A 10,723-nucleotide genomic window follows, 5' to 3' on the forward strand; every position below is an offset into this window, starting at 1 on the left:
TTGCAGACCAGGCATCCAGTGGTCAGATGGACCCTTGACCCAACGCTGTGTGCCAGAGATGACACTACTTGCCTTTCAACATCACTGTACAGTTTGGGTATTGCCTTTTTTTTTTGAGAAATAATTGCGGCCTGGTATCTTCCACTGCGGTGTGTGGCTTTGCTTTTGTGTGCTGCATTTCCTCAGGTGGTCATCCCATTGCAGTTTGTGCTTTTTCATCATGTGCCTTCGTAAGGCAGTTGTCCCTACGCAGGTCTTGGTCTTTCCACGGCTCAATTTTTGGTGGCAGAGAGTACAGATGGCATCGCTCTATCTGAGGCAGACACACACAAAAATTTCCACACCTCTGAGCCCTGGGATGATGGCACTTTGGTGGTGGCTGCTGACTGAGTGTTAAGTGGGGTGCCAGAATCAGAGTAGGAGGAGGAAGATATGTCATGGTTCCATGCGGAAGCTGAGAAAGATGATGTGTTCTGTGTTAAACTACAACCTGACAATCTTGGGAGTTGATGGCACATTCCTTCTGAACACTGTATTTTAGTCAAGGGCCGCACGAAATTACGTCAGCATGACCTCGAACAGACCTGCCGGGTGGCCTGCCTCTGCCTGTTGTTTTGTCCATATTGGGGGGGGAATGAAGTGAAAGGTATGCACTGACTTGACTAATATAGTGTGCAGTCACACAGATGCAGTGAAAGGTATACACTGACTGCTGGTATAATACAATGTGCAGTCACAAAGATGCAGTGAAAGGTATACACTGACTGCTGGTATAATACAATGTGCAGTCACAGAGATGCAGTGAAAGGTATACACTGACTGCTGTATAATGATGAGACAAATACATACACTTGAAATCCTATAAGGAGTATCTGTTATGGAGGGCAAGTCTGCCATCCATTCAAGTGAAAGATATGCACCGACTGGTATAATACAATGTGCAGTCACAGAGATGCAGTTAAAGGTACTGACTGCTGGTATTATTATTATTGATTTATAAAGCACCAACATATTCCGTGGCGCTGTACAAAGTAAGAAACAAACATGGGGTACATAATACAGACAATGGTGTACACTAATATACAAGATACATAATTAGTGACAAAATACAAAAGATGATACAGCATACAGAATACAAAATACAGAAGTGGTAATGACAGTGATAAAAGTAACATAATGAATAAAATGTATAATGATTTCCAAGACACAAAAGGGGGAGAGAGCCCTGCCCTTGCGAGCTTACAATCTAAATGGGGGGAAACAAGAGGAGGGGTAGTATACGATAAAATATATAAAGGCAGTGTGTTTTAGGATACCTAGTAGGATAACACAATGTGCAATCACACAGGTGCAGTGAAAAGGTATGCACTGACTGGTATATAAAACAGCGTGCTGTCACACAGATGCAGTGAAAGGTATGCAGTGACTGTTGGTGGTATAATGCAATGTGCAGTCACACAGGTGCAGTGAAAAGGTATGCACTGAATGTGCTGGGCCTGGCACAGTATAGCAATTAGCAAGGGCCAGCTGCGACAGACAGGGCTGTATATACAGTGTCAGTGAGCCACACACAAAAAAAAAACACATCACAAGAACATTAGCTCTCAAAAGAGAATGGGAAGAGATCACCTGTATCCCCGATTTCTCTTCCCATATACAATACTATGCTCTATCAGTTTATACTGCATTCTGGCACAATCACTGAATAGTCAGTGATTATTGAGAAGTGCCTGGCCATCCTGTACAGCAGACAGCCTGCTACTACTCACCCAGTAGAAAGAAGGGATGTGTCCTGGGCCTGGAGTTTCCTATCTCCCTGAGTACATCCTTTAGCTGCAGCCTCATCCCTTCTCTGCACAGAAGCTCTCTGTCCCCCTGGACCTCCTCCTCCCCCACACAGCACATCCCGTTACCCCAAGGAGCTCAGCTACTAGCATCACCTGCAGTCTGCACTCTGGAGACACAGGCAGGGAAGCTGCTGACAGCGGGAATGGAACCCATGTCATCAGACATTTCAAATGACTACCTGTGGGCTGTGGTGGCTAATGGAGAAGCAGTGGCCAGCTTTAGGAGAAGGGGGGGGGGAGAAGAGCATTGTTGACTGTGCTCTTTTGGTCAGGGAGGCACAAGTGAGGGAGCGTGTCAAAGGTAAATGTGACGGCAGGCCACACCCTGCACGGCGCTCCAGGTGACCGCCTCTACTGACTAATGGGGGAAACGTAAATGTGAACATAGTTCACCAGGAACTGTTTGCTGAAAAACATATTCATCCATCACTACTCTACATCTCCAGTCTGGGAACTAATAACAATTATTATTATTATTATTATTATTATTACTGCAATGCAGCAACATAAAATAATACAATGAGAATAATATTAGATGGCTTAATGCAGGTGATTTCACAAATAGAAGCTGCAATTAGCTTATTCACCACAAGATGGAGATCACACACAAAGGAAGTAGTTTTGCCAAAGAAAGGAAGTGATGTAAAATAGAGATGCGAAGTTCGGATCTTTTCAATGATCCGGATGATTCGAATCGGATCATTGAAAAGATCCGGATCTTTGATCCGAATCTCGGATCATTTTACAAGGGAAGCATTCGGGGGTGAAAAGGACTAGCAGGACAGGAGAAGGGGAGGGGGGTGGACACACAGAGAAGGGGAGATCCGGACAACACTATCATTTACTTACCTGGGACTTCTTTCAGCCCCCAGAAGTCCTCTTGCTCTCTTGCCATCATCCTACGCTCAGCCATTCTTCTGCTGTCCCCCTCCGTAATCACTTAAATAGAGTCTGAAGCCTTCTAAAAATCATCTTTTTATTAGACATTTATCTTTAGCAATATCAGCAGTGCTAAAACTCTGCATTCCCGTGGCAGAACAATGTCATTAAACCCCCAAAATACCGGGGCAAGATTTCACGACTTTCCAAGTTGTTGATTTTGCTGCCTGGGAGGCAGAGCTTAGCCCTGTAGCTCTGCCTCCTTTAGCGTCAATCCCCGCTGATCACCGCCTCTCCTTACATAAAGGAAGACAGCAGTGCGGGGAGAGGCGGTGATCAGCGGGGATTGACGTGAGTAGAGGTAGAGCTACAGCACAAAGCTCTGCCTCTTACAAGAAGCGCTCCCCGCATTTTCCCCCGGGGATTTGTGGGGTTTAATGACATAGTTCTGCTATGGGAATGCGGCATTTTAGCACTGCTGATATTGCTAAAGATAAATGTCTAATAAAAAGATGATTTTAGAAGGCTTCAAACTCTCTAAGTTTTAGTGCCACTGAGACTTAAAGTCACAGTGACACTATAAGTCATAACAGTCATAGGTCTAGATCTTACCCCATTAATGCATTAGCATGGTCGCATCCACCATTTATCACAGTGCCTTATATTATCCACCAGCAAGGCCTAAGACAGGGACAACTTGTTATCTAGTATCTAGTACAGGGGTCTCAAACTCAATTTACCTGGGGGCCGCAGGAGGCAAAGTCAGGATGAGGCTGGGCCGCATAAGGGAATCAATCAATGAATCAATCACCAACTCCTGGCCCTCCCCCCTCCCCCCCCCCCCTTGCATTGATTTTTATTTCAAAATCACACTGAAGCGAACTATTTTGCCTATTTTACCTTATAGTTCGCTTCAGTGCTCCCATTACAAGTAATCCGCCGTGTCCCCGCTGCAAAGCGAGGGCAGCAGAGCCCCCAAATCGCCCGGGGGGCAATCCGCCGGCATTTCCTGGAAGGGGCAGAACTTTCAGCTTCAGCTCTGCCCCTCCTGATGTCAATCGCGGCGCATCACCGCCTCTGCCCGCCCCTCTCTGTGAAGGAAAAGTGAAAGGGGCGGGCAGAGGCGGCGATCCGTGCAGCGATTGATGTCAGGAGGGGCAGAGCTGAAGCTGAAAGCTCTGCCCCTTCCAGGAAATGCTGGCGGATTGCCCCCCGTGCGATTTGGGGGCTCTGCAGCCCTCGTTTAGCGGCGGAGATGCGGCGGATTACTTGGGAGCACTGAAGCGAACTATAAGGAAGATTTTGCCGGCGCGGGCCACAAAATATTGTATCGAGGGCTGCAAATGGCCCGCGGGCCGCGAGTTTGAGACCCCTGATCTAGTACAATAGCAGCTATTACCTGGTCTGTAATCTATATTAACCTGAGGTTGTTTTCCTATAATATATAAGTGTGTCTGACTTTATATATCATGAATGAATGTGTGCTCTATCGGTGCGCCCGGAGAAGGCTCTGCCAATATTCACACCAACCATACACAATGGCAGCCTGGGAGTGTCAGCAGAAAATGAGCTCTTGCTCCCTCTATCCATCACTCCACAAATGCAATGAGGCCTGGGGGCCTCCAATGCTTCAGTCTAGGGCCACTAAATGCCCTCATTATCACAGCTTATTATAGTTCTCCCAGTAACTACACCTACAGGGGTCACCAAGTCATTCCATAGGAAGAAATAAGTCACATATATAATATTTATAATAAGGATAATCCTGTTTCCTCCATGAGATTCTCAGGGACAAATATCAACACTACTAAAATGTTATATTGACCCATGTTGATCTCTGTAACAGTAAAGCTGGCCATACAGCTAGTGAAATTGTGGCCCAATCGACCATCCAATAAAATAATTTTATTGATACCATTTTGATCTGAAATTGGTCAAATGCATCGGTCAATCAAGCTGGAAAATCTTGGTCTGACGTGGTGGATGAGGTGCAAGTAGTGGCATGCGATATCACAATAACCGACTAATACCGCTGTATCTCCAAATGTAAATATTTCCGGTGCCCAAACATTGTAACTCTCACCTGCTCCAGCTGCAGCGACTCCCAGTCTCCTCCTTGGTCTCCCCCGAGTGCTGCCACCTGGTGGCTACATGTGACAATGGAACAGGGAGACAGTGGAGGAGACCGGGAGTCACTGCAGCGGGAGCAGGTGAGATTTACAATGCAACAGAACTACATTCAGAAATAACTGCAGGTGGTATCATCACAAATGAGTTTGTTACATGCGCTGGGAAAATATACTCAGCACTCTCTATATTTAATCATCACATTTGTGCATATACACAACCGATTTACTAATCCAAGAAAAATATGCAATTGCCCAGCTGGTATAAAGGGTAATGAACTCGTTATCTTCATTGATACACAATAGGGTGACTAAAACCAATTAAAAACATACAAGCAAAAAAGCAGAGCTTATATTGCACATAACAGCCGGCTCATTCCACTCACTCCCACAGTCATACAAAAGATAGTGACCGGTCACTGGAAAGTTTCTGCAAAGCAGAGATGCTAATGCTGTACAGTTCTATAGGGCCACAGTACTGTACTGAAATTTAATGACAGACGACATTTGATGTGCAAAGCCAAGAAGCAGACTGACAAAACATGCTATGTCCATCAATAGGGACTTTATCCAGCTAAGCAGCAGTTCCCCTTATACTGCATCATGTGCCATAGACTGAGCCATACTGTACACTGCAATTCATAGTCAATGCACTCATTCATATCATACCATGTAGGCTGTACAGATCCTGTTGTTGCTTCACTGCCCCTGAGTCAGCCACCACTTGATAACAGGACATTGCTGTGTGGCTGGCGAGCATTCAGACAAGTGTGCAGCCAAACCCACTTGGTTCCAGCTCTCCAATGCGAGGGGAGATGCGAGGCTGAGCTAACGTGGTTCTTCTCCCCAGCCGCCTGACATGTGGACCGCAGGGATACCATGTGAGGTCACTCACCACATTACAGCATGCTGTGCAAAGCTCCGCCCACCTACATGTTTCACGCTTAGTAGGAATTTTGTCAACCCAAGCAGGTTTTGCTGGACACTTGTCCAGCCATAGAGCAACGTACTGTGATCAAGCAGTGGCTGACTCAGGGGTGGTGAAGCAACAACAGGATTTGTACAGCCTACATGGTATGATTTGAATGAGGTCCCTGCCCTTGCAAGCTTACAATTTAGAGGGTAGTGGGGTGGAGACACTGGGGAAGTAGACAAAGGGTTAGCAGATGAGGCAGTGAGCTTGAAAATTCTATCTATAGTAAATGAAAAGCTTGTCTTAATAGGCGTGTGTTTAGGGAACGCCTGCCCAATGCTGAGTTTATGCTTCTTTGTAACTGAGGCTGCAGAAGCTCTATTTGTTATTTTAGTTAAAACTGCTGCGCTGCCCTTACTGATAACAACAATTCTCTTCCAGTTTATCAATAACACAACTTTATATAAAATCAACTGAGTCCCATCCAGTTCCTCTAAGTGCGCTGTGGTCTCTCCTGTATAGAGTATACACAATCTTCTGGTGCTATGCACTCCACTGCGCGCTCAGTGATGACCTGTGTAAAAACGACTTCACATAGCGTAATACTGCATAATCAAAAAGTATAACACACTCCTCAGTGCAGGTGATAAGGTGCTCACACGTGATCCCAACTCCCCTATAGGTTGAAAGGCTCACCAGATAGTTTCCACTGAATCACAGGTGGTAATCTCACATCAGCACATACTGTATGTATCACTTAGACCTTCAGTGACCATATCCAATTCTGATAAAAAGCAGCCTTTAATAAAACACATACAAATACATCATCGCGCAGTATGTCCCCTGATGAGTCCTGGTGACGAATTGCGTAGGGCGGAGCCAGTACGCCTGACGCAGGTCACGTGGTTGGAGTTGCGGAAGTCCGGAGGCGCGGGAGCCGGCAGTGCGGGACGCCGCGAATGGCTGGAATAAGTTCTCAAGCGTCTGGAACCGAGGGACTTACCGCTGTGACAAGCTACTCTATCCCCCAGAGGGATCTTGTAAGTGTTCTGAGTGCGCGAGAGGCGCAGTGTGTCTTTATGTTGGAACTGACATACTGCGCGATGATGTATTTGTATGTGTTTTATTAAAGGCTGCTTTTTATCAGAATTGGATATGGTTTGTTTTGTTGTTGCAGCCGCAGTGCAGCCAGAAAAATTAGGCAGGCATGTACACACACCAGAAAAATTATTATAGTGGCCGCTGCTAGCAGCGGCCTTAAAAATTCAGGAATCCAGCTGGAGTCCTGGACCCTGTTGGTGGTGGTGGAGAAGGCAATCAAGCGGCCTGCAGGTAGAGATGCTGTGTGGGGGGACTGACTTAGTCTTGGGGCAGGCAGTCACACGGCGTGCAGGCAGAGATGCTGTGTGTGGGGACTGACTTAGTCTTTGGGCAGGCCTGACCAGGCATCCATGGTCAGATGGGCCCTTGACCCAACGCTGTGTGCCAGAGATGACACCACTTGCCTTTCAACATCACGGTACAGTTTAGGTATCGCCTTTTTTGAGAAATTGTGTGATGGCATCTTACACTGCGGTATGTGGCTTTGCTTTTGTGTGCTGCTTTTCCTCAGGTGGTCATCCCATTGCAGTTTGTGCTTTGTAATCATGTGCCTTCATCAGGTAGTTGTCCCTACGTGGGTCTTGGTCTTTCCACGTCTCAATTTTCGGTGGCAGAGAGTACAGATGGCATTGCTCTCATCTGAGGCAGACACACAAAAAAATTTCCACACCGCTGAGCCCTGGGATATTGGCACTTTGGTGATGGGTGCTGACGGAGTGTTAAGTGGGGTGCCAGAATCAGAGCAGGAGGAGGAAGATATGTCACGCTTCCGTGCAGAAGCGGAGGAAGATGAGGTGTTCTGTGTTAAATAGTCAACTACGTCCTGACAATATTGGGGATTGATGGCACATGCCTTCTGAACACTGTACTTTGGTCCAGGGCCGCACAAAATCACAACAGAGTGACCTCAAACAATCCTGCCAGGTGGCCTGCCTCTGGCTCTGCCTCTTGTTTTGTCCATATTGGGGGGGATGAAGTGAAAGGTACGCCAAGCGGATCGCTCAAGTCCGGTCTTTTCAGCTGAACGATGGACTGTACACACGCCCGATTTGATGTCCAAACGACGGGTCGTTTGCGCAAATCCGACGTGTGTATGGTAAAGTCATGCAGAGAATCTGAAGTCATAACCACAATAGTTGTTTAGGTAAGAGCTTTAATGACTAGCTGTACAAGATTTCCTTGCAAGCTTTCATAACTTTAATTTTCGTCTTCAGGCATGATACAGAACTGGATCAGAACTGCACCAAAGTACTACAACATACAGAGACTTACGGTATATATGATCTTGTTGAGAATCATATACAAGTCTCTATGTGCCATTACCTTGGTACCGCTCTGATCCAGTTCTGTATCCTGCTTGATGATGAAAATTAAAGCTATGAAAGCTTGTAAAGAAATCTGTTACAGTTTGTCATTAAAGGTACCACCAAAACAACTTTTGCTGTTATGACTTTGGACACAATCAATCAATCTTGGGAGATGTGATGTTATTTGGAGACACAACAGACAACTACCATATTATGAAGAGTTGTATTTGTTGTGTAAAAGGGGCCCTGGAGTGAGAGTGATATGGAGGCTGCCATTTTTAATTTGTCCTTTTTAAAAAAAAAAAAAAACAACACTTTTATTGGCATAGCTGTAAATGACATAACAGACATTGAATCATTTCCGTACCGGGGCAATATATTGCCATAAAGGTGATGTTGAGTGTTTGGTCTAACTGGACAATTCTAGACTTTTTGGCAAAGTCCAGAATAACAGGTGTCACATATCCCAGCTATGGAGGTTTCATTGCAGTATATAGAGTGTATATTAATCTTTAGGAACATTACTGCAACAAGCAATAATTAATACAAACACCGGTGTGTGGAATGAAGACTGTAAAGTACATATCTGTAAAGAGCAGTAATATGATTGCATAGTTTGATGATACCTGAACATTTGCCATTGTCCTGAAACCAAGGTGGACCTTTATGCAGCTGGTATTAGGGGTGAAACTACCCACTTGCCCCATATGTTGCTACATTTACTTGGACTCCCTCTATGTGTATATAGCGATTTAATAACCAGAAGCACTGTGTTAACCTGCACCAGCCACTCAGGCACCATGGGGACACTTGGGGTGATCCAGCACATTGCTGAGGGAATCCCTGCTGTATGCTGGAAGAGTTATCACAAAGTACTTTTGAATTGGGAATACTGATTTTCTGGCAGTACTCCAAGGAGATATCTTGGGGCTCAGTGATAACGGGGTTCCCATAATATCTGCCAACAGTCCAGCAACTTGCTTTCAGCATCCCTGTACACAGCGACAGCTCCGCATCATATGCCAGAAATCAGTAACCGCAGATGAACATTTAGGACAGGAGGAAGTGTAATTCCCTCTGATTCTAGAAAGTCTAATTGGTGTAAGATACGCCAGGCGGAGTATGTAAAATTGGATATTCTTGCCGTTAGCTGAGATTGATGTATGTACATGTGATTCAAGGGCTCCCTCCCACTCCTCGGAATCCATGTCTGGGATATGAGGAAGCCATTCATGCGTCAAGCCCTCTGAATTTTTAGTTGCCAACACCGTTATAAGAGATAGATACAAAGTTGTAATCAGCATCCCCATACTTTTAATGCGTACTATATCTATGACAGGGAAGTCAGAGAATTGCATAGATCAGGTCCCAAACTGTGTCTGCCAGCAGTGCCTGAGCTGAAGGTATTTATAAAAATACTCAGTAGTGATGTTATATCTGGTTTTGAATTGATTGGAAGACAAGAACAGGCCTCGATCCAGTCCATGCGAGAAGTCTGTCACTCCTGCTTGCCATTCATGTGCTGCATAAAAGGAAGCTAAATGGCGATGTTTAGAGTTATCCCATATCGGGGTATTAGGTAGAGAATGGATCACTTGATGGATTTTCTTGTTTTCTGTCCAAATTTTGGCTGCTAATTTATGCAGCATTGTACCTCTACCTAATAATTGGGTTGATGGATCCTCCAGATAGGACAAGAGGTTCCCTGCTCGGAGATATGTAGCTAGAAATTGCTCAGAGATAGGGCGGTCCAGTTCAGTGTGGAACCAAATATTTAAATATCTTAGTTGGCCTGCTATATAATACAAATAAAAGTCTGGAAGCACTAAGCCAGTGAAGTCCTTAGGGGGGGCACGAAGATTTAAGTTTTACGCAAGCTCTACCCTTCCCCCAAATAAACATAGTAACCAAAAAGGTTAGTCCGGAAAGGAATTTCTTGGGGACAAATGTGTGGACGTGGTCTAGGTGTATTAAATCTTGGGAAGTATAATGACTTTAATTAGATTGATTCTACCAATGACATTAATAAGAAACTGACTCCATGTAATGCTGGGTATACACGGTACGTTTCTGTACTGTGTATCGAGCAGCTGATCCGGCCAGCTGATAATATTCAGCTGGTCCGATCACGCTGCTCGACCCCCGCCCGCTCGATCCCCGCCGGCGGACAATGGTGGGGAATCGAGCAGCTGATAAGGAGCGCCAGCGGGGACGAGCGATAATCGATCCACGCGGACGACCGGGGACGCGGCAGGAATCGATCCAGCGGCTAATCACCCACCGGATCGACCCGTGTATACCCAGCATAAGGGACTTTCCTTTAACAAAGGGTATGAGAGGTTCCACATTTGGTTTAAGAAACTTTTCTTGCCCTGGAGCCACATAGATAGCCAGGTATTTACATTGGGTAACTACCTGCAGCTGGGAATGCAAGGAGTGCTCCCGTATGCCATTTGTGTCAATGGGGAGAATAACCGACTTCTGCCAATTGATACACAACCCAGAGAGTCCTGAAAAGGTTTGTATGGTGGTAAAGACTTGCTGCAAGGA

Source organism: Hyperolius riggenbachi, chromosome 10, assembly GCF_040937935.1.
Source record: "Hyperolius riggenbachi isolate aHypRig1 chromosome 10, aHypRig1.pri, whole genome shotgun sequence".
Taxonomy (NCBI): domain Eukaryota; kingdom Metazoa; phylum Chordata; class Amphibia; order Anura; family Hyperoliidae; genus Hyperolius; species Hyperolius riggenbachi.